This window comes from Zea mays, chromosome 3, assembly GCF_902167145.1.
Source record: "Zea mays cultivar B73 chromosome 3, Zm-B73-REFERENCE-NAM-5.0, whole genome shotgun sequence".
Taxonomy (NCBI): Eukaryota; Viridiplantae; Streptophyta; class Magnoliopsida; order Poales; family Poaceae; genus Zea; species Zea mays.
Window position 1 is genome coordinate 69,863,859 of NC_050098.1, and position 20,565 is coordinate 69,884,423.

The 20,565-nt window shown below is 42.7% G+C and overlaps 1 long non-coding RNA gene across 1 annotated transcript; it reads right to left on the reverse strand.

The window, feature by feature from the left end:
- Positions 1-14,723: 14,723 nt before the first annotated feature.
- LOC109944822 (uncharacterized) lies at positions 14,724-17,164 on the reverse strand. Its single transcript, XR_002268012.3, has 2 exons — positions 16,753-17,164; positions 14,724-14,812 (listed from the first exon to the last, which is right to left on the reverse strand). It is a non-coding gene; the product is annotated as an uncharacterized lncRNA (long non-coding RNA).
- Positions 17,165-20,565: the final 3,401 nt, after the last annotated feature.

Here is a 20,565-nt window from a genome sequence, read left to right on the forward strand (position 1 = left end):
AAACATCTTATGCAAATAAATTATATTAACTGAAATCAGCTTAGAAATATAGTTTTGTGTGTTTAATCATAATCTAGTGGTATTCATATGTCGCGTCGTTATTTAGCCGTGAATTGTTAATTCTTCAAGATGTTATGCATCGCAAACCTTATTCGACTCGTTTCGGTCGCGTCAAGTTAGTAACAACGTCGTTTTCATATTGGTAACATTATTTTGTCACGATGCATGTTTGAATTAGTGAATTATTTGTTCATCTGATATTTTAGAATATCAATTTAAATAAAACCAATGTTATAATTTTACTTGCGCTTTATAAATGCAAAGTAATATTATTAACGTCGACTCGCATGTCCTGAATTAACACTCGTTTATATTAAACATGATATTTGTTAGTGATCCTCGCGTGTCGTGCGTGCTGTAGCGTGTGCTGTTTCACACGCGTCGTCATGCGTTGTCCGCACATATCGCGCATGGGGATCGCGTGCGTAGCCACGCGTAGTCCGCGCGTTAAGTCGCGTGTGTCCGCGCGTCGTCGTGCATCGTTCACGCGTCATCGTGCTGTTTGCACACGTCGTCGGGTGCCGTTCACACGCGTTGTCGTGCGCCTTTCGTGTGTGTCGCGCGTCTCACCACACGTTGCTCGTACATGTCGCGCATGTCTCGCATGTCGATCACGTGGGTCGCGCGGCGTCTGCTCGTGATGATAAATTGCTTCCGATTATAATCACTTATGTTAAATAACGTTAATTCATCAGGCCATATATTTTAAATAATTTATTTAATGTTGCTCGACTAATATTTATTAGATTAATATTTTAACTAGATTAAATGTGTAGTGTTCAACTTGTGCTTTTATAATAAACATTGACATGGCTAATATTAACTTATCTGCTTTTTATTTATGTAATATTTGTTTAGTGCAAATGTGTCACCTATTTAGTATTTCTCGCCTATCGTGCGTGCTCTTCCACACGTGGTGGCGTGCTGGTTCACGCGTCGTTCGCGTTGGTCGCATGCACTATTTCGTGTGTCGTCAGCGTGATATGTCACACGTGTCCGCACATCGTTTGCACACAGTCGTGTCGTTTCGTGCATCGTAAACTCGACTCGCTTATAATTTCTCATGCTAATTATTTTACTTATTTATTTGACAATTGTTAGTGTAGTAGATTTAATCAAAACAAAATAGCATTTATAATTTATATTTGATGATGTTGAATTAAACGTCCTGACTATCACTTGCGTAGCGTAAACGTTATAACTTCTCGACCGTAGCTTCGACCGTCGCGTTTCTTATCCTCGCGTAACTGTAGAAGCGCTCTCTATTTTATATTGCTCGCTTCTATAATGTTTTATATTGTATGGTGTAATGTTCTTATGTATATATATGTTTGTTTGCTTGTGACTGTTCATCTTCGCTTCGCGTTGCGATTAAATCGCAGTTTTCGTTTATGAGATTCGAGAAATCGACGGTCAAGCGTTGGCGACCAGGTGATCTGGTTCTTCGAGTTCTGTAAAGTTGAGGACCCTCAGCATCTGTTTGGTGAAGGCAAGTGTCCTCTGACCCATTATGTCCTATTTACTTTATAATTCACCGTCCCGCATACCATGATAAACCTAAGGATTGACTAGCTTTCTATTTACCTTGTCCTTGATTACCTTTTGGGTTATTATGGTTAGCTTCATGCTATTGATTAAACTTAATCAATGAACATGATGTGAATACTTATGATACGATGATGTTATCCCCATGATGATCATGTGATATTTTAGGGGCTCAGGCCATTTTTCCTGAGTACCTCTCTGTAAGGACCTGTTCGTGTAGGGACCAACCAGGATAACAGTGCAACCATGAGGGTGGAATAGGACACCCTTAGCTGAATAATTAAATGAACCTGGGGGTGTAGATGGCTTTGCTGGAGGGCCGTCAATGGGGGCTGGGACGTAGTGCTCGCTCTGCCAAAGGGGGGTGCAGAGGTTCATTCGATTTGGTTTTGTTAGTCACCCACCTTAGGGAGGTGTATTGTGTTTGTACGACTGACGAAACATAACGAGCAGCTATGCACCAGGGTAGTCTTTGTAAAGGCTACGCAGTGATACCCTGCCAGGCCACCTAGGTAGTGGTCAATGGAGTGTAACTCTCTCCGGGCAGAAAGGGAATCAGGACTCGTGGGTAAAGTGTGCGACTCTGTAGAGGGAAGGAAACTGATATATCAGTCGTGCTCACGGTTATGAGCGGCCTTGGGATCCTCTTTGATTAGAGATGCAGATGATCTGAGATACAATGACTCTATTAATGGTTTGTTGTTCGATGATGATAATGATGTTCCGTGATGAGGAAATGATTCATAGGTTGGTTATATTACTAAAACTTGGCTTCCACTAATAATAAATACCTGACCAACTAAAAGTGATTGCTTGAGCTTAACCCCACATAAAGCTAGTCCACCTTAGCCAAACGGGACATTTGTTATGTACGTTGATGTGTACTCAGCCTTGCCTTCACAAAACACCAGGTTGCCTTTGGTGCAATCAATGCTCAGGTAAAGAAAGAGAAGAAGGCGTCTGTGGCGGAACTGCCCGAATTATTCCAACTTAAGTGCCTACGTCCCGCCTTAGAGGCTAGACCACACTTAAATGGGAATAACTCGTCAATCTCTCGGATCTAGTCCGACGAGGCCACTGACAGGATCAAGTACCACAATCTCACTCGATGGTGAGTCACAGAGCAAATACAATAAAACATAAAACCATACATTAAGGAGTATTAAATTATTACATCATCATCGGAGTTTTTGCAAAAGTAGTCATCATTGTTCGAAGTGCAGCGGAATGAAATTAACGATAAATAAACAGAGAGATGGGGAAGCCTGTCCCATCACTCCTCATGCTCCTCCTCAGCCAAGGCGGGGTCCCACTCGACAGTCCAACCCGGTGGCAAGATGGACGGCCAAGTAACTCCAGCAACCATGTCCTCCAAAGAACCTGTAAAATTATGCCACAAGCAAGGTTGAGTATACTAATACTCAGATAGACTTACCCGGTGTGAGGAGTCTACTCCTCTACCTCTAGACATGCAGCTGTTTGGCTGTGGGGTTTGGTTGCCAAAAGCACTAGCTAAGTTTCTACATCAAATTTTATCTTTGTCAAGTTTAAGTGTGACTCTCTTAAGGCTAAATGTGTACTATCTACTCATACATAGTATCAAACATATTTAGCAATCAACATCTTATGTCAACTCCTCACATTTCCACTTGTTACTCAATGTAGCAGCATGGATCAAGCAGTCTCATTAGCTGTGAGAAGCAGACGATTCGAATCGAGTTTTTATCCTTGCAAGGTAAATCTAAACACACGACATGTAGGGGCACTCCGTCCCCACACACATCAACCGTCCCCATCGATTCCCCGTCAGCAGATCAAGGCTCACCGCCTTGGCGTACAATGCCTCACTGACCCCGACTGCCGTCGTGCAGTGACCGCACTTGTACCCACCATAACCGGAATGGGAGACCACGTCTCAGGTCGCGTGAGGGGTAAAGTCCACTGCCAGGTTCAATCAGGTACTAGGCTTACCGATTTACCATATTTCTCGGCATGTGCTTAGTACGTTCAAACGCTTGACACACGGTACCACACCTTAATCCTTATTCCAATTTTTATCCCGTGGACAACCAATCCCCATGGATTGTTGTCCACAAACCAGCATCATTATGATAAGAAAGTGGATACAACCAATTTCCTGACCTCGCGCGAGTGCTAGAAAAATCACTCGACTTCTACCGAAATCCTAATTAATAAAGCAGCTACTCGACCTAGCATACTAGTATTCATCTCAACAGGATTCCTGAGATTATGCAACTAGGGTTTCAAACAACTCCTATACTTAAGTGCACATTCAATCCTACAATCAATAAGTGTAGTAAAATAGCATAAATAACAGGTTATGCATAAACCGGGGCTTGCCTTCCAAGGCTGTGGCAGGCAGATCCTCTAGTGTAGGCTCTGGTGCTGGATCCGGGGCTACCTCTTGAGCAGCTCCTTGCTCCGGCACGAGGACGTACTCTCCGTCAGCGAGGTTGCACTCTATCGAATGCAATGAATATGTATGTCATGATCATGCAGGATTTAACAACTTTATGCTAAAGGAAGAAAAACTAAGTTAGTAACTTAGGGTTTCTTGGTCATACGTGGCTTTTGGTGGTTTATGCTTATCACTCTAGGTTTAGGTTTTGTTAAGGATAAGCTTAGTGGATTGGTATTTCTCTTATATATTTTAGTGGACAATTTACAAAGGGTTTTAGGATGACACTAATTTCCATCATTCATTTTCCCCCTTCTTTATTTTCTATTTATAAATTCTAGTGTGGGTTTGAACTACAACAGTGGTTTAACTTTTTCCAAAAATTTTGTAAAAATTACAGTGGGTTGCCATTGGTCACTATAGCCTGTTCTAGGAATTTAAGGTTCAGAATAAAAAGGCTATGCCTTCGACAAAAATAACAAAAGTTGGGCAAAGGGGCCACTTTGCACTACAACTCTTAACTAGGGGTGGGTTCTGCCCTAAGGGTCATTTTTGTTGGCATTTAACAGTAATAACAAGCTTCTGTGCCAAAAATCACAGAAAGATAAATGAGGGTTATTTAGTGGTGCTTTTCTAAAGTTTAATGCCAAAAAGGCACTTTCTACTGTCTTCTTATTTGAAAAATGTCAAACAGCAGATTTCATATTTTTCCTATGTTCTTTATAACAAAACATTAATTACCCCAAAGGTTGGGTTGTTTTTACCTTGGGGTTATTTTTGTAGGGTTTTTCTAAGTTTTCCTTGTTTTCTTAAAATAAAAGGTATCCTATTTATTTTATACTAAACCAGGGTATAATAGATTTTTCTAGTGAGCTACACTGAATAAGTAGACTAACAAAAATAGGGGTGCTCCCTGGTTCTATATTTAAATTGCCTTTTCTATTTTCTTTAACTTTAAGCACAAAGTGAAATAAATGGCAAACTTTACCTTAATGGGGTATATAGAGGGGTTTATCATTTTTAAATAGGTCAGTAGGTGATCAAGTACTTCTCTAAATTTTCTTAACCTCAGTTAAATAGTGCAACTATTTTTCCTCCTATTATTTAGCTTTTGGCCAAATCAATATTTAAATCAGAACCCTAAAGTTTTTTGTAGCACTTAGGGGTTTTATATTTTTCTTACGTAGTTTACATTATTTAAGATTTGGCAAAATTGGTTTGACTTGATTTGGGTGAATAAAACAGAAGATATGAATTATTCAAGTTCTGTTTGAATTTAAATCAGATTTAATAAAAGGTTTCCTGGAAAACCACTTTGCACCGAAGTCCTCGGGTTCTTTCCAAACTAACCCTCTCAGATATACCCCTGTGCTACTATTCCCCTGAGTCACTGACGATGCGCAAAACCCCCTGGCCTTTTCTTCTTCTCCCCTGCGGTCCCTCCCTAGGTTTAAACAGTACCCGCGAAAAAGAAAAGGGTGGCGCGGCTTACCGGCGGTGAGAGAGGTCCGGCGAGGGGCGGGGTTGGCTCCGGGAGGTCCTGGCGGTCATAACGGTGTACGGCTCGACAGCGGAGGTGGCCGGAATCGTCCGGTCCACCTGCGCAGGCGGGTGCTCTCGTCAGCGGCGGGTGTTCTGGCCAAACCACGGCGACCTAGTTCAATCCAATGGCACGGTGAGCTTCACGGGGTGACATAGAGGCTAGGTGCACAAGGAATCGAAGAATGGAGAAGAGGATTACCCGGTCTACGCTCACCGACGGTCGGGCGAAGTCCGGCGACCGTGGACTGGCTTCTCCAGCGAAGCAAACTCCGATTCCTCGCTCGGGGAGCTTCACCGAGGTGTGCACAGTCTTCTCCAAGGGTCGGACGGGGTTGGGAAGGGTTCTGTTGGCCGGTCTACAGTGGCGGGGGAATCGGGCGGCCGCGGGCACGCCGTGCACGGGCAAACGCCGGTGAGGTCGAGCGCGTGCGGAGGGGTACGGTCGAAGTCCCTGGGTGCTTTATAGGCGCGGGCCATGGCGCCGGCTTGGCTTTGGCGCGAGGCGGGGCACGCGGGGGCGCGACGCGGGGCACGCGGGGGCGCGCGCGGGCGTGCTCTGGCGAGCTCAGAGCGCGTCGAACACGTGGCTCTTTGCTTCTGCCCTTGTTTTTCCCTCTACTGAGCGGCCAAAACGTACGAATCTTGCCCTAGAGCCTATGAGAGATCTCTTCCCTGCACCTAGAGCTACCTAGTTCATGTGAGTTCCAAGGGTAGATGTGGTCGGGTTAGAGAGATACGGGGGTGGGAAGTCGGCTATGTCAGAGATGTCCAAACCGAGACAAAACTTGTGCCAAGTCGTGTCAAACGTCTTAGGGTAGGTGTCAACTTCCTCCAGGGCATTCTAGAGGTAATTTGGCACCACTTTGTCAATTGGGTCGAAATGTTTTGAAGTTTGAATGAGGGTGAACATGTGTGATCTTTGGCCAAGGGTTGGTTTTGGGACTTAGAAAAATCCTGATTTTTCTTTTGTGCTCAACCCTTTGGTGAACCTTTTGGGGATTTTCTGAAATCTTTTTGGGGTTACTATCTTACTATTATTTGTAGGTTATTAAGTGTACTACAACTTTTATATTTGGCCCAAGCCATGATCATAAGGTTTTCATGACCTTTTGGTCATACTTACTTCTAGGGTTCCCATTGTCCAATGTGGTTTGCATTAGGGTTTTTGGGCAATTCTGCCCTTTAGATGTGCATGGCAAGTTAGGGTATGAATTCCAAGATGGGTTGCACTTGCTTAGGACCTTGAGTTCCAAGTTTGAGGTACTTTGCTCTATTCCAATCGCATGTGATGATGGGCTTGGCTTGTGTAGTCTTAAGTGAAAACCCTAAGTAACACCTGAGGTGTTACAGCGTCGAGGCGGATCTCTAGGAGTTCCAGGACTTCGACGAGTTCGAGGATTAGGCTAGCGACCTCCCCTAGTCAGCTGCCTGTGGTGGGTTAATTTACGTTGGCTACGTTTCTATTATGTGCACTTTGATTCATATTATGTAAATGACTCTAGTGTTTAATATTATTACTTAATGTTCATAATTATTCGAAGCATTGTGCTATGATGAGTCATTTATATAATCGATGTGTACGTGGATTTCTGACCCTGGCACGTACATGGTTCGCATTCGGTTTACCTCCAAAACTAGGTGTGACATAAGTGGTATCAAAGCCTTGCTGACTGTAGGACCGCTATCCTAGAGTAGCATTGGCCGTTTTAAGGACTTTTTGACTATTACTTCACTTCATCCTTGTTGCTGCTTCAAAATATTAGTCACCACGACAAATTCTATGTTGTACTCCTATATGCCCCCTTGCCAAAAGTATTTTATTTTAGTATGGTCTATATTTCTCTCAATCTATTAGATCTAATCTCACTCTTGTGCTTGCACCATCTTTGTAGATGCCCCCTGACCATAACCTTCTTGTCTTTTGGGATTCTTTTTTCTTCCATTATTAAATTACTACCATTTGACCATATCTATTCCATTGGTATTGACATGCTGCATCTTTTGGATTCCTACATACCCTTATCCCTTAATTCAAATACTTAACCCTAAAGTCTTTGTTGCCTACTTAAACATTTCAGTTTATATGTCTATGACCTTCTTGTCTTTTGATATCCCTTTCTATTCCACTGTTATGTCATCATCCTTCTCCTCTTTCTATTCCCTTGTCTTGGTATGCCTGTGTCCTTGGTATCTGGCATACCCTAATGACTGTTCAAGACATTTCAGTTAACGTGCCCTTGACCACACTTGTTTCTTAATGATCCACGAGCGGTTATTTTATTTTGCACACCTTTGGAAATCTCGTTGTTTCCTTGTAACTTCCTTCGATAATGAATTTTTACTTCAACTCTTCTGCAGGAGTCTCACTTATCTTATCCTTGATTGTTTTCTCCACTTCGTTACTTTGCGAGTCTTGCCTTAACTCTGTCCATGAATTATGTTTTTCACCATTCTCACCTTTATCCTTATCACCTCTATATCTTACCTTGATGTTTATCTTATACTGTCTTTAAAATATCCTCTTTTCCATCTCAATCTAAGCATTGTACTTTACCTACTTTTCCCTTGGTCGTATCCTCTTCCTTGTCACCTGCGAGTTTTTAACTCTATCCTTTGTTGTGTTTTTGTTTGTTATTTCCTTTACCCTTCTCTTCACTATATCCTACCTTGTGATTACATTATGTCCGTTATTTAAAAAATCTCCAATCTCCTATCCCAATCTGAGAGCGGTGTTTTACTTAGCTCACCCTTGGCTATATCCACTTCTTCACCGTGTGTAAGCCTTGAGGTAACTCCATTCTTTAAAGTACTTATACCACTTGCTCTCATGTGCCTTCATCTTATCTCTCATACCCTTGTCTGTTATCGCCTTTGACCCTTGCGATATTGAGGTTTTCTACCTAAATGCTCACCTTGAACTTGTCTTTTAAAAGCCTCTCGTTTCTTTCAACCCAGTTTGAGAACTACGAGTTACCTATCTCTCCCTTGATTTCTTTTCACTCCTTGTCGCCTTACAAGTTTTGTCTTAATTCCATCCTTTGTTGTGTGTTTTATTTGCTATCACCATTACCTTGTCATCCATCGGTCTTGCCCTGATACTTATCTTTCTTCTTGCTCTTTAAAAATCTCCTCTCTTCTGCCTCAATTTGAAAGTGGTAGTTTACTTGTCTGGCCCTTGGATGTACCCTCTCCTTTTCCATTTGCAGGTCCGGTCTTAACTCCATCCTTTATGGTACTTATATCCTTTGTCTTATGCCTAATTATCTCCTCCCATACATCCTTGTCTGTTATTACCTTTAAAACCCTCGTAATATCTATGCCCTTGCCTTCCTTCTTACCTTGAACCTACCCTTTGAAGCCTCCTCCTTTCCATCCTTGTTTGGGGATAATGCCTCATCGATTTCATCATTGACTGCTCCCTTTCTTTGTCACCTTGCAAGTTTTGCCTAAAATACATCCTTTAATGTGTGTTTGTCCGTTATCACTTTAACCCTTGTCATCCCTTGATCTTTACCTTGATGCTTATCTTGTATTTGCATTTTAAAGCCGCCTCTCCCATTTCATTTCAAGAGTGATGTCTTACCCACCCTGCTCTTGTTCGTTCCCTTTTCCTCTATCGCGTTGCAAGTCTTAGCTTATGGTCGATATCACCCTTACCTTCCTAATATCTCGATCTTTCCATGATGATTATCCTATGCCTACCTTTTGAAATATCATCTTTCCCATATCGATTTGAGAATGGTGTTTTACCTATTCTGACCTTGGTTGCATTTTCTCCCTGTCGATTCCAATCCTTGCTTTAGCTCCATCCGTTATTATGTTCATGCCCCTATCCTACATGTCTTATTATTCCCTTTGTCTTTCGATGGCCTTAGAGTAGTTTACCCTTTGTAAGGAAAGACCACCATCTAGTTAACACTAACGTGTAGCAACGAGATGTTTGTTGTTGTGTGCTCGTGATGTTTGTCTTTGTGTTATGACTGATTTGCTTCTTTGAAATGAGTGTAGATGTGTTGTCGCCTTTGGTCCGCAATGGCATCAGTTTACTAGGTGAGTATCATAGAGTCAGGCAGTTGGGCGCTCTCCCTTTTTCTCTCTTTAATCCATATATGCTTACCTTTTCTATCTATACCCTTTCCTCTTGCACCTGTCCGGTTGACATCCTACAACCTCTCTAAATCAGTCAAGATCCGAGTTGGCAACATCTTCACCAAGCGTGTATCAACACTCCTGTTAAGGGGGTTAGCCGCTAACCCCAATGAAGACCATGCGATCAACGTCAACCAACAAGATCAAAGTGACGTAGCGAAAGTGTGTGTGGGTCCTAACCCACAGGTCCAAGGGGTCCACAAGAAGTCTATTGCTTGTTCTTGAGCATCTGAAGGTCAAAGCAACCAGTCCACAAGTTAAGCTTGTAGAGTCAAAGTCAACTCAAGAAAGTCATGAACAACCTATGAACTAACCTAGTTTTCTTGCTAGCTTCTTCTTGAATCTCGAGGGCGAGATTCCTCTTAAGGGGGTTAGATTTGTAACACCCTGAATTTGGGGGTATAAAATTTCTTTTCTAATATCTACCAAATTCAGGTGTTACTCTCTCTTTTCCTTACTTTTATTTTCTTTTTTATAAATAGTGAAGAATTTTTTTTATTTTATTTTATTGTATATCGATGTGTAATCCTAGTAAAGTAAAACTCTAGAGGTGCTTTGACTGTCGCATCATACTGGAGCATGCTTTCATTTTGTTTGATGAGTGAATTTGTGAAGCATGCATTTAATAAGGAATTCGATTTGAATTAGTAGGAAATAGAAAAGAGAAAAAGAAAAAAAGGAGGAAACAAAGAAAAAAGGAGGAAGCCTAACTGGACCCTCTCTCGGCTAGCCCAGCTCGCCCCTCCGCGCGGCCCATTCCCCCCAGCTCATTGCCGCGCACGGCCCGCCTGGCCTACCCGGCGCAGCGCGCCCCTCCCCCAAACCCTAGCCGCATGGAAACCCTGCCCCAGCCGCCACCTAGCACCGCCGCCCACCCCAGCGGCCGCACCGCACGGCATGTAGGCGCGCTCCTCGCTGCTCCTTTCCCCTCGACGTGTGCGCGTGGAAGACGGGAACCATTGCCACGATCTCGCCCAAGCCATTGAGGTAAGGCCCTCGGCCACCCCCATGCGGTTCCTCACTCCCCTCGCCTTGTCTCGCATCCCTGCGAAGTAGCCCCTCCACGTTCTGCCCGAAGTCTCCCTACAGCCTCAAACGCCGTCGTAGCTGTTTTCCCGAGTACCTCTCCGTAAGGACCTGTTCGTGGAGTGACCACCCGGGATAACAGTGCAACCATGAGGGTGGAATGGGATGCCCTAAGCTGAATAATTAGATGAACCTAGGGTGTAGTTGGCTTTGCTGGAGGGCCGTCAATGTGGGCCGAGGCGTAGTGCTCGCTCTGCCAAGGGGGTGGAGAGGTTCATTCGATTTGGTTTTGTTAGTCACCCACCTTAGGGAGGTGTACTGCTTTTGTACGACTGGCAAAACCTAACGAGCAGCTATGCACCATGGGAGTCTTTGTAAAGGCTACGTATTGATACCCTGTCAGGCCACCTAGGTAGTGGTCAATGGAGAGTAGCTCTCTCCGGGCAGAAAGGGAATCATGACTCGTGGGTAAAGTGTGCGACCTCTGCAGGGGGAATGAAACTGATATATCAGCCATGCTCATGGTTATGAGCGGCCTTGGGATCCTCTTTGATTAGAGATGCAGATGATCTGAGATACAATGATTCTATTAATGGTTTGTGGTTTGATGATGACAATGATGTTCCTCGATGAGGAAATGATTCATAGGTTGGTTATATTACTAAATCTTGGCTTCCACTAATAATAAATATCTGACCAACTAAAAGCAACTGCTTGAGCTTAACCCCACATAAAGCTAGTCCACCTTAGCCAAACGAGACATTTGCTAAGTACGTTGATGTGTACTGACCCTTGCTTTCACAAAACACCAGGTTGCCTTTGGTGCAATCTATGCTCAGGTAAAGAAAGAGAAGAAGGCGTCGAGGCAGATCTCCAGGAGTTCTAGGACTTCGACAAGTTCGAGGATTAGGTAAAGAAAAAGAAGAAGGCGTTGAGGCGACCTCCCCCAGTTAGCTATCTGTGGTGGGTTAATTTACGTTGGCTACATTTCTATTATGTGCACTTTGATTGATATTATGTAAATGACTCTAGTCTTTAATATTATTACTTAATGTTTATTATTATTCGAAGCATTGTGCTATGATGAGTCATTTATGTTATCGCTGTGTACGTGAATTTCTGACCCTGGCACATACATGGTTCGCATTCGGTTTACCTCCAAAACTGGGTGTGACAGTTACATAAGACTTTGTAACCCAAATGCAAGTATTACCTTTCTTGCATTTTGGTCCCACATTTGTAGCAACAATTTCATCATTTTTATAATGAATCACATAGGATGCATCAAAAGTACGGAATAAAATGAAAGATCCATGAGATGCATTCCTATCCTTTGGCGTATGAGAAACAACATGAGAAGCATGACGCCTAGTTCTACTCCTATTAGAATCACTAGATGAAGCATGCACAACGTGAGGAGTAGAGATACTACTATGATACTATGGAAAAGAAAAACGATCATTACAAGTATCATGATGAGCATAATGAGAAACATTCATGATATGAGAATATAAGTAAGCATGGTTTTTCCTCTCATGAATAGAATGCAAGCTATTAGCCATAGGTGTCTTCCCCTTCTCCTTTGTGAAGTTGAGAACCTTTTGGCTTTTAGTGTTCTTGGTTCCCTTTTGGAAACCAAGTCCATCCTTAATGGAGGGCTATGTACCAATGGTAAAGGCATCCCTAGCAAATTTAACCTTTTCTACTTTATTTTTGCAAGTTTTAAGTTGAAATTTTAATTAGGCAATTTCATCATTTAATTTTGCAATAGTATAAGCATGATTACTACAAGCATTAAAATCATGGTCTTTGCGTTTAACACAAATTGAAACATGCTCAACGGATGAACTAGGAATACTAAGTTTTTCAATTCTAGCATTCAAGCCATCATTTAAACTTTTAAGACTAGTAATAGTGGAATGGCAAGAAGTCAATTCAAATGTAAGCATTTCATTCTTCTTAATTTCTAATGCAAGAGAGTTTTCCTACTTCAACTACTTTATCATGTTCCTCATAAAGCAGATCCTCTTGTTTTCTAGCAATCTATACTTTTCATTGAGAGCATCAATTAATTCATTAATTTTATCTACCTTAGATTTATCTAAGCCCTTAAAAAGATTGTTGTAGTCTATGTCATCGTCATCGTCACATTCTTCATCACTAGATGAGGTATACTTAGGAGTATCATGTGTATGTACATTCTTATCTTTTTCTACGAGGCAAGTGTGATGCTCGTTGGGGAACAGGGAGGATTTGTCAAAGGCGGAGGCAGCAAGTCCTTCATCATCGGAGTCGGATGAAGAGTAGTCTGAGTCCCATTCCTTACCAATGTGTGCCTCGCCCTTCGTCTATCTGTAGAACTTCTTCTCCTTCTTCCCTTTCTTATCTTGTACCTACTCATTCTCAGTATCGAGATATTGAGCAATAAAATGACTAGACTTACCGCACTTTAAGCATGAACACGTTCCCCTTGATTTGTTCTTGTTGGGGTAGTCCTTGCGTCTTTTCAATGCAGTCTTGAAGCGCTTTATTACAAGCGCCATTTCTTTCTCATTAAATCTGGCAGCTTCCACTTGTGCTACCTTGTTTGGGAGTGTCTCTGTGCTGGTAATTGCTTTGAGTGCAACGAGTTGCAGCTCGTAAAGAGGAAGAGGTCTGTTGGCGATGTTGTCGACGTACCTTGCTTCTTTTACCATCAAGCGCCCACTTACAAACTTACCAAGAATTTCCTCGGCGACATTTTGGTATACCTAGGTTTTCATGAATAAGATTAACAAGATGGGGATCAATTACAGTAAATGACCTTAACATGAGGCGCATGACGTCGTGATCCATCGATCTTGTGCTTCCATAGCTTCATATCTTGTTCACCAGGGTCTCGAGCCTATTGTTCGTTTCAGTTGGCTCCTCTCCCCTTATCATGGAGAATCTCCCCAGCACGCCTTACACCAACTCCATCTTGATGATCATCCTCATGAGAGATCTTGAGGGTGTCCCATATTTTCTTGGCGTTGTTCAAGCCACTAACCTTGTTGTATTCATCCCAGCATAGGGACGCTAAAAGAACAGTAGTGGCTTGGGCACTTTTATGAATGTGATCATTAATAAATATGGCATTATCATTACTATCTAAATTCATTCCATTTTCTACTACTTCCCAAATGCTAGGATGAAGAGAAACTAAATGAATATGCATTTTATGACTCCAAAAAGAATAATCTTCCCCATCAAAGTGAGGGGGCTTGCCAAGAGATATAGATAATAAATGAGCATTGGAGTTGTATGGAATTCGAAAATAATTAAAAGAATTCTTTTGATTAACTGCCTTTTTCATAGTAGATGATCTTCTTGGTGCGCCTCTTCTTCTTGTCCTTCCTCTTGTTGTTTGATCCTAAGTTTTTGGGTTTATCTCCTTTTGGTCGTTATTGTTGAGGATCTCATTCTCCTTGTCGTTATCACAATTCCCTTGCCCTTAGGATCCATCTCTTCGGGCGGTTAGTCCCTTGATGAAGACACTTGCCTAGAGGGGGTCAATAGGTGATCCTGCAAAAATCAATTCTAAACAACACAAACTTGGTTTCTAATGAGTGTTATTGAAAGCTAAAACCAAGTTGATACGAGCAGATATGGAGGAGAGGAGAATTCTTCACTTGATTGCTCCTTTGAGATGTGTATCATACTTAGGAGCAATAATACAAGTGAAATATGATAACTCTAGAAGACACTAATCGCAATAAAGTAAATAGACAAAAGACACGGTGATTTTATCCCTTGGTTTGGCCAATGCCTAGTCAACATTGTAGTGACCTTCTTCGGTCAAGGGTTGCTGTCACACCCGGATTTAAGGGGTAAACCTATGTGCGTCTCATATGTGCGCCAAAAAAGAACAACACATATAATGACCAAGTGTATAGAGATAAATGTCACAAATATTATTACATTGTGGAAGTGTCTTACAAAAATAAATGATAACAAATAAACGAACTAATATTATTCCTTGGCGCCATTAAGACTGGGAGACACCACCTAGACTTCCTCGTACTCCTCGTAGTAGTCCTCCTCCTAGGCTACCTGCTCTTCACATGTGGGGGTTATATATCTCAAGGGCGAGATCACAAAAGATCATAGCTCAACAAGTTGTGGGAAATAATGTGCATGAACTCACCAAAGGTGGGAGCTCATGTGAAGTGTAAAGTTGATCAACAAATAATGGGTAAAGGTAAATCATTGCTTTTAATAAGTTGGTCAAGTATTATTAGCACTTACTAAGTATAAGTAAGTACCAGTCCAAATATTGAGAGATCGCAATTAATAAATAAACCACAATGCGATGCAAATGACCTATTAAATTTAATTCCATAAGTTACTCATGTGAGGGTCCGAGCCGCTCATGACCGTGAGCACGGCTGATATACCAGTTTTACACTCTGCAGAGGTTGCACATCTTTACCCACAAGTCATGTTATCCATCTGCCATGGGGTTGTATAGGCCCCACACACCTCTACCAAGGAAGCGAGGCACGGTAACACTATGAAGCATTTACAAAGTTCCATTAGCTTCAGAAAACCCTCTACGATTTCTAAGGAGCGCAATATAGGAATCCTCCGTCTGAAAAGCCATCTCAGCAAGATCAACCTGAGAACCTCCCTATAACGACAACTCCCCGCCCTTGCCCCTTTCGAGTAAGGTAGTCCTCCACTAGATTTCCTAATTAGTTAGCCAAGGGCATCCGATACCACCCTTGTGGTAGCACTATTTTCCCGGGTGGTCGCTCCATGTTCTAATTAACATAATGATCTTGTCATGAACAGTAAATAACTCATTTGTAATAAAAGCATGATCATGAATAATGTGTATCTTAACACCTAAAACCACATAAAGCAATAACAGGTACTACTCAAAAGTTGAGTGGTAAACAAGGTATAAAGATGACCAAACTAGGGTGACCTATTGGGTCCCAGCAAAATTAGCCTATGCAGATCATAACGATTAACATGAACATTATTGGGTAAAGAGAAGTGATCAAGGGCACAAGTTGCCTTCAATGAGCTCCTGCTCAGTATTTTCCACCTATTGGGTACCGGGATCCTCGGATGCTTCCTCGTACTCGCAACAATACAAACAAACATGGTATAGGAGAAATTAACATCACACCAAACATAAGATCATACTGCATAATAATGTTCTACACATCGTAACGAGATCGTAGGTTCGAGAATCACTAAATTCGGAGTTACGGTTGAAGAGTTATGATTTTCTGAAGTTTTAAGTGTTAGATATAGAATGAATTAAGTGCATAATTTTAACCTATGCTTCATAACAAAATGGATCAAAAAGGAGTTTAAATGAATCACTTATTAATTAAACAAGTTTCTAATTGGGCTACGCCACTATTCTGGAGTTCTCCAAGGTCTATCCTACAATATCCAGGACTCATGTGTAATGGTTTTATCAATAACCTGGAGTGTGGGTTGATAAGTAAAAGCACTAGGGGCTATTTTGTATAGCTGGATGGCTGAAGGGGTACCATCGCATATGGGCCACCAGAACGAACACAGACGATTCAGGTTAGATTGGAGCGGTGAGAAGATCAGTATGCTATACGAGTCCTCAGATCGGGGATCTACGGTCCGAGGCCCACGTGACAACATAACCACTAGCTAACCGATCGACGGCCAAATCTTATTGTCGCAATGGGGTATGTTCATGCGCTAATCTGAAACGCCCAACGTGAGATCGATGGCTAGGGTTTTATGAAACGTGACCCAAATCTGACCCTTGGATTCGATCTCAATGGTCCGAGTGCAATACAACCGAAGGGGTATCCCCACCTAATCGTGGTCGTTACACACGAAATCTATGGCCCAGGAACCAAGGGTCGAATCGTAAGACTACCACGGCGGAGGACTTCACCGATGAGGCGAGTCTACGGTCCTAGCGCCCCAACCTCTAACCCAAACAGCTCTACACGATGCGGAAATAAAAGCGAATGCGGGTGAGGAAACCTTACCGAGGATGATGCGCGCAGGCGGGCAATCCACTTGGAAGAGCGGATCTGTGGTGGATTAGGCTCGACGACGAGAAATTACACAGGGCTCCAGTGAACTTCGCCCGAATCAATGAGGAGCACGCCTTCTACGAGGTGCGATGATCCCCCAAAGCCGAGTCCCAAGCCCAGACTTGTCGCGGTTCCGATTTCCCATGCCGGCGGCCTGCTCTCACTCTCGTTTCACACTCTGCGTCGAAGTGGCTCTCGGCTATTGCTCCTGGTGCGATTGGGGTGGGTCGATATGGCCTAGGCGACCCTACCGCATTGGTTTATAGCAGAGAGGATCCCCCCCCAGTTGGCTCACCCCATCGGGGCGGTTGTTGTAATGTTCCTCGCCGAAAGCTCCGCGACGTGGAAGACAAACAAGGCTGGGGAGAGTGCCCCACACGTCAGCTAGAAGAATGACTGGTGCACGCTGAGTGGCCGACAAGTGGGCCTGGCTTGCTAGTGTCACGTCCAATGATGCGTGTGGTACGCTAGGATGGGCCGGGCGCGCATGCGAGAGAAGAGGAGACTGGGCTGAATTCTAGCTTGCCGGCCCAACACAGGTAGTTTGGCTTTTTCTTTTTCTTTTCCATTCTTTTCTTTTCTATTTCAAACATTCAAACTAAATTTGAACTCTTGTTTTGAACTCCAGATTTCAAAGATCAAACAAAATTCTAATATGAATAATACTTATACTCCTTACAATAATATTATTTATTTATTTATTATTATCATTATTACTATTATTACTATTATTTTCCACTCTTTTGCTCCTATATATCTAGAGCTCAAATTTGAATTAGAAGCTAGGTTTGTTTTAATTACGAGTTTGAGTTTAACACATAAACAAAGGAATGCCAGCATGATGCATAAGTTCATGTGTTTATTTGGTATTCATTTAAAAGAAAAATATGCCTCAATAACAAGTCACATAATCAAATTTGGCTCCTTTATTATTTCTCACATGACTAGAGTCCTAGAGATTAGATCCTAGGGTTTACAGTTGCACTCAATCCCTCTCAAGTGATCCAAAGATCAAACTTGAGTACCATGGTTTTCTTCCTTATATCAAATCCCGTTTGTGAGGAATCTCCACAAGTTGGAGTCTCTCATGCCTTACACAAATTATCTTAATCAAAACTAGAGTAAGGAGGGAGTAGAAACACACACAAGAATACAATCGTAGCAACAACACGCACACAAGTCAAGAAAAAAGAGCAAGAATCAAAACAACGGAGTCACATCTCAAGAACACGCTCAAATCTTTATCTAATGATCCGACAGCGTGGTCGCGGACTCTAGGAGTTGTAGATTGCTCAAAGTGTGCTTAGTTCCTGCTCCATGTCACCTAGTGGGTCCTTTTATAGCCACAAGGGACCTAGGAGCCTTTGGAACTTCATTTGGAAGGCCCTGGGTTCCTTCTGTCCGTGGGTGAACCGGACTTTCCGGTGCACACCGGACACTGCATAGTCACCGGCCTTTCCTTAATCAGTCGAGCCGACCGTTGCCTACCATTGCTCACATGGCACACCGGACAATCCGGTGGCGCACCGGACACTCCGTGCGACTTGGTGACCGTTGCTGGGCTGACGTGGCCTGCGTAGATTGTGTGGCCGACCGTTGCCTAGGAGAGCGGATAGCACATCGGACGGTCCGGTGCACACTAGACAGTCCGATGAATTATAGCCGTGACGTCCCATTGATTTCCCGAGAGTGGTTTGTTTGGCTAGCTGAACAGTCTGGGCACCGAACACTGTCTGGTGCACACCGGACAGTCCGATGCTCCCCAGACTAGCACAAGTTTGGCCAAACTTAGCCAGACTTCTTCCTTTCAATTTTTCTCGACTTGGATAGTTTCCTAGCATTTATATGAACATTGTTATCCACTCAACCAATTTACTAAGTACTAGAATTGTACCTTTGTTTCTTTCATACATTGGGATTTGCAATATACACCAAATGCACTTTTCCATATTTCTTAATTTACCTTTCAAATACTTGCACCTATTCTCATACATCAAGATGTTAGTCCAAGACAATGTGTTGAGCAATTGATCACCAAAACAAACTAGAAATGGCCCAAGGGCACATTTCCCTTTCAAGAAGAGCCTTTGTACGACGAGTCTAAGGGTTGTACCAAAGAGTTCACGACGCTCTAGTCTGTGCTAAAGCTATTGATGTTAAAAGCTAGATATGGTCAGTCTGATGCTTGCTTCGATGTGTTCTTGAGTATTATCGCAGACATGCTTCCAAAGGAGAACAAAATGCTTACTAAGACATACTATGCAAAGAAACTAATCTATCCAGTCACTATGGGTGTGGAGAAGAACCACACATGTAGAAATCAGTGTTTCCTTTATCGAGGTGATGATTATTAAGACTTAGAGAGCTGCCCAAAGTGTGATGCAAGTAGGTACAAGACGAATAAAGACTATCAAGAAGAAGAGTGTGTTGCATCTGTGTCTACAGGGAAGAAGTGAAAGAAAGCCCAAAAAAGACTTCAAAATCCACGAGCAAAGAAAAAGAAGTAGACTATTATGCACTCAAAAAGAGTCCTGCTTTGGTGATGTGGTACCTCCCCATTGTCAATCGACTAAGGTGTTTGTTTGCTAACCCTTAGGATGCCAAAGTTATCAGCTGGAATGCTTTTGTTGAGTACAAAAACGATGGGAAGCTTCGACATCCAGCTGGTGGGGAAGCAGTGGGCAAGATTTCAATGACAACCACTGAGACTTCGCCAATGAACTAAGAAATGTTAGGTTCATACTAAGTACTGATGGATTGAATCCATTTTTTGAGAGGAGTAGCAAGCATAGCACATGGTCAGTGATCCTCACTATCTACAACCTTCCTCCATGGTTGTTGCAGAAACGAAAGTACATTTTGCTAAACATCCTTATTTTTGGACCTACACAACCTGGAGTTGACATGGATGTATTTTTGAAGCCCTTAATGGAGGATATGAAAATATTGTGGGAAACAAGTGTTCAAATGTTGGATGAGTATTATAAAGATTCATTCATGCTTAGAGAAATTCATTTTGTTATGGTCAACAATTATGAAAGGGAAATAGGGTTAACCTTTTTCCTAGTATTAATTTTGGTGGTTGAATGCCCAACACAAATATTGGACTAACTAGTTTGCTCTAGAGTATATGATCTACAGGTGCATAAATGATCAACACAAACCAATAAAAAATTGAAGAAAGGGTTCAAATTCAAAAGGAGCAAGAAACCGAGTGTGCCCTGGTCTGGCACACCGGACTGTCTGGTGTGCCACCGGACAGTGTCCGGTGCACCAGGACCATACAGTCTCAAACTCGCCACTCTCGGGTTTCTCAGGGCGCGCTCCACTATAATTCACCGGACTGTCCGGTGCACCAGCGGATCAACGGCTACTTCGCGCAACGGTCGCCTGCAAAAGCTGAAGATTCAGATGAACAGTGGGCAACAGTACGCGGCAGAGCAGAGCCGCCCATCAGAGGCGCATCGGACACTGCACATTGTTTGTACGGTGCAGCACTGGACTATTCGGGGTTGAAAGGATCACGATGCCCAAGAGGGGGGTGAATTGGGCTTTTCTAAAAATCAACACTAATTAAAACCTAAGCAACAGCTAAACAAGAGCCCAACTTCACCCCAACAACTAGCACTAAGAATATAATACTAGAAATGTAACAAAGCTAAGAAAATACTTCAAATACTTGCTAAACAAATACACAATGTAAAGTGCTTGAATTAAGTGCGGAATGTAAAGCAAAGTTTAGAAGACTCCTCCAATTTTTCCCGA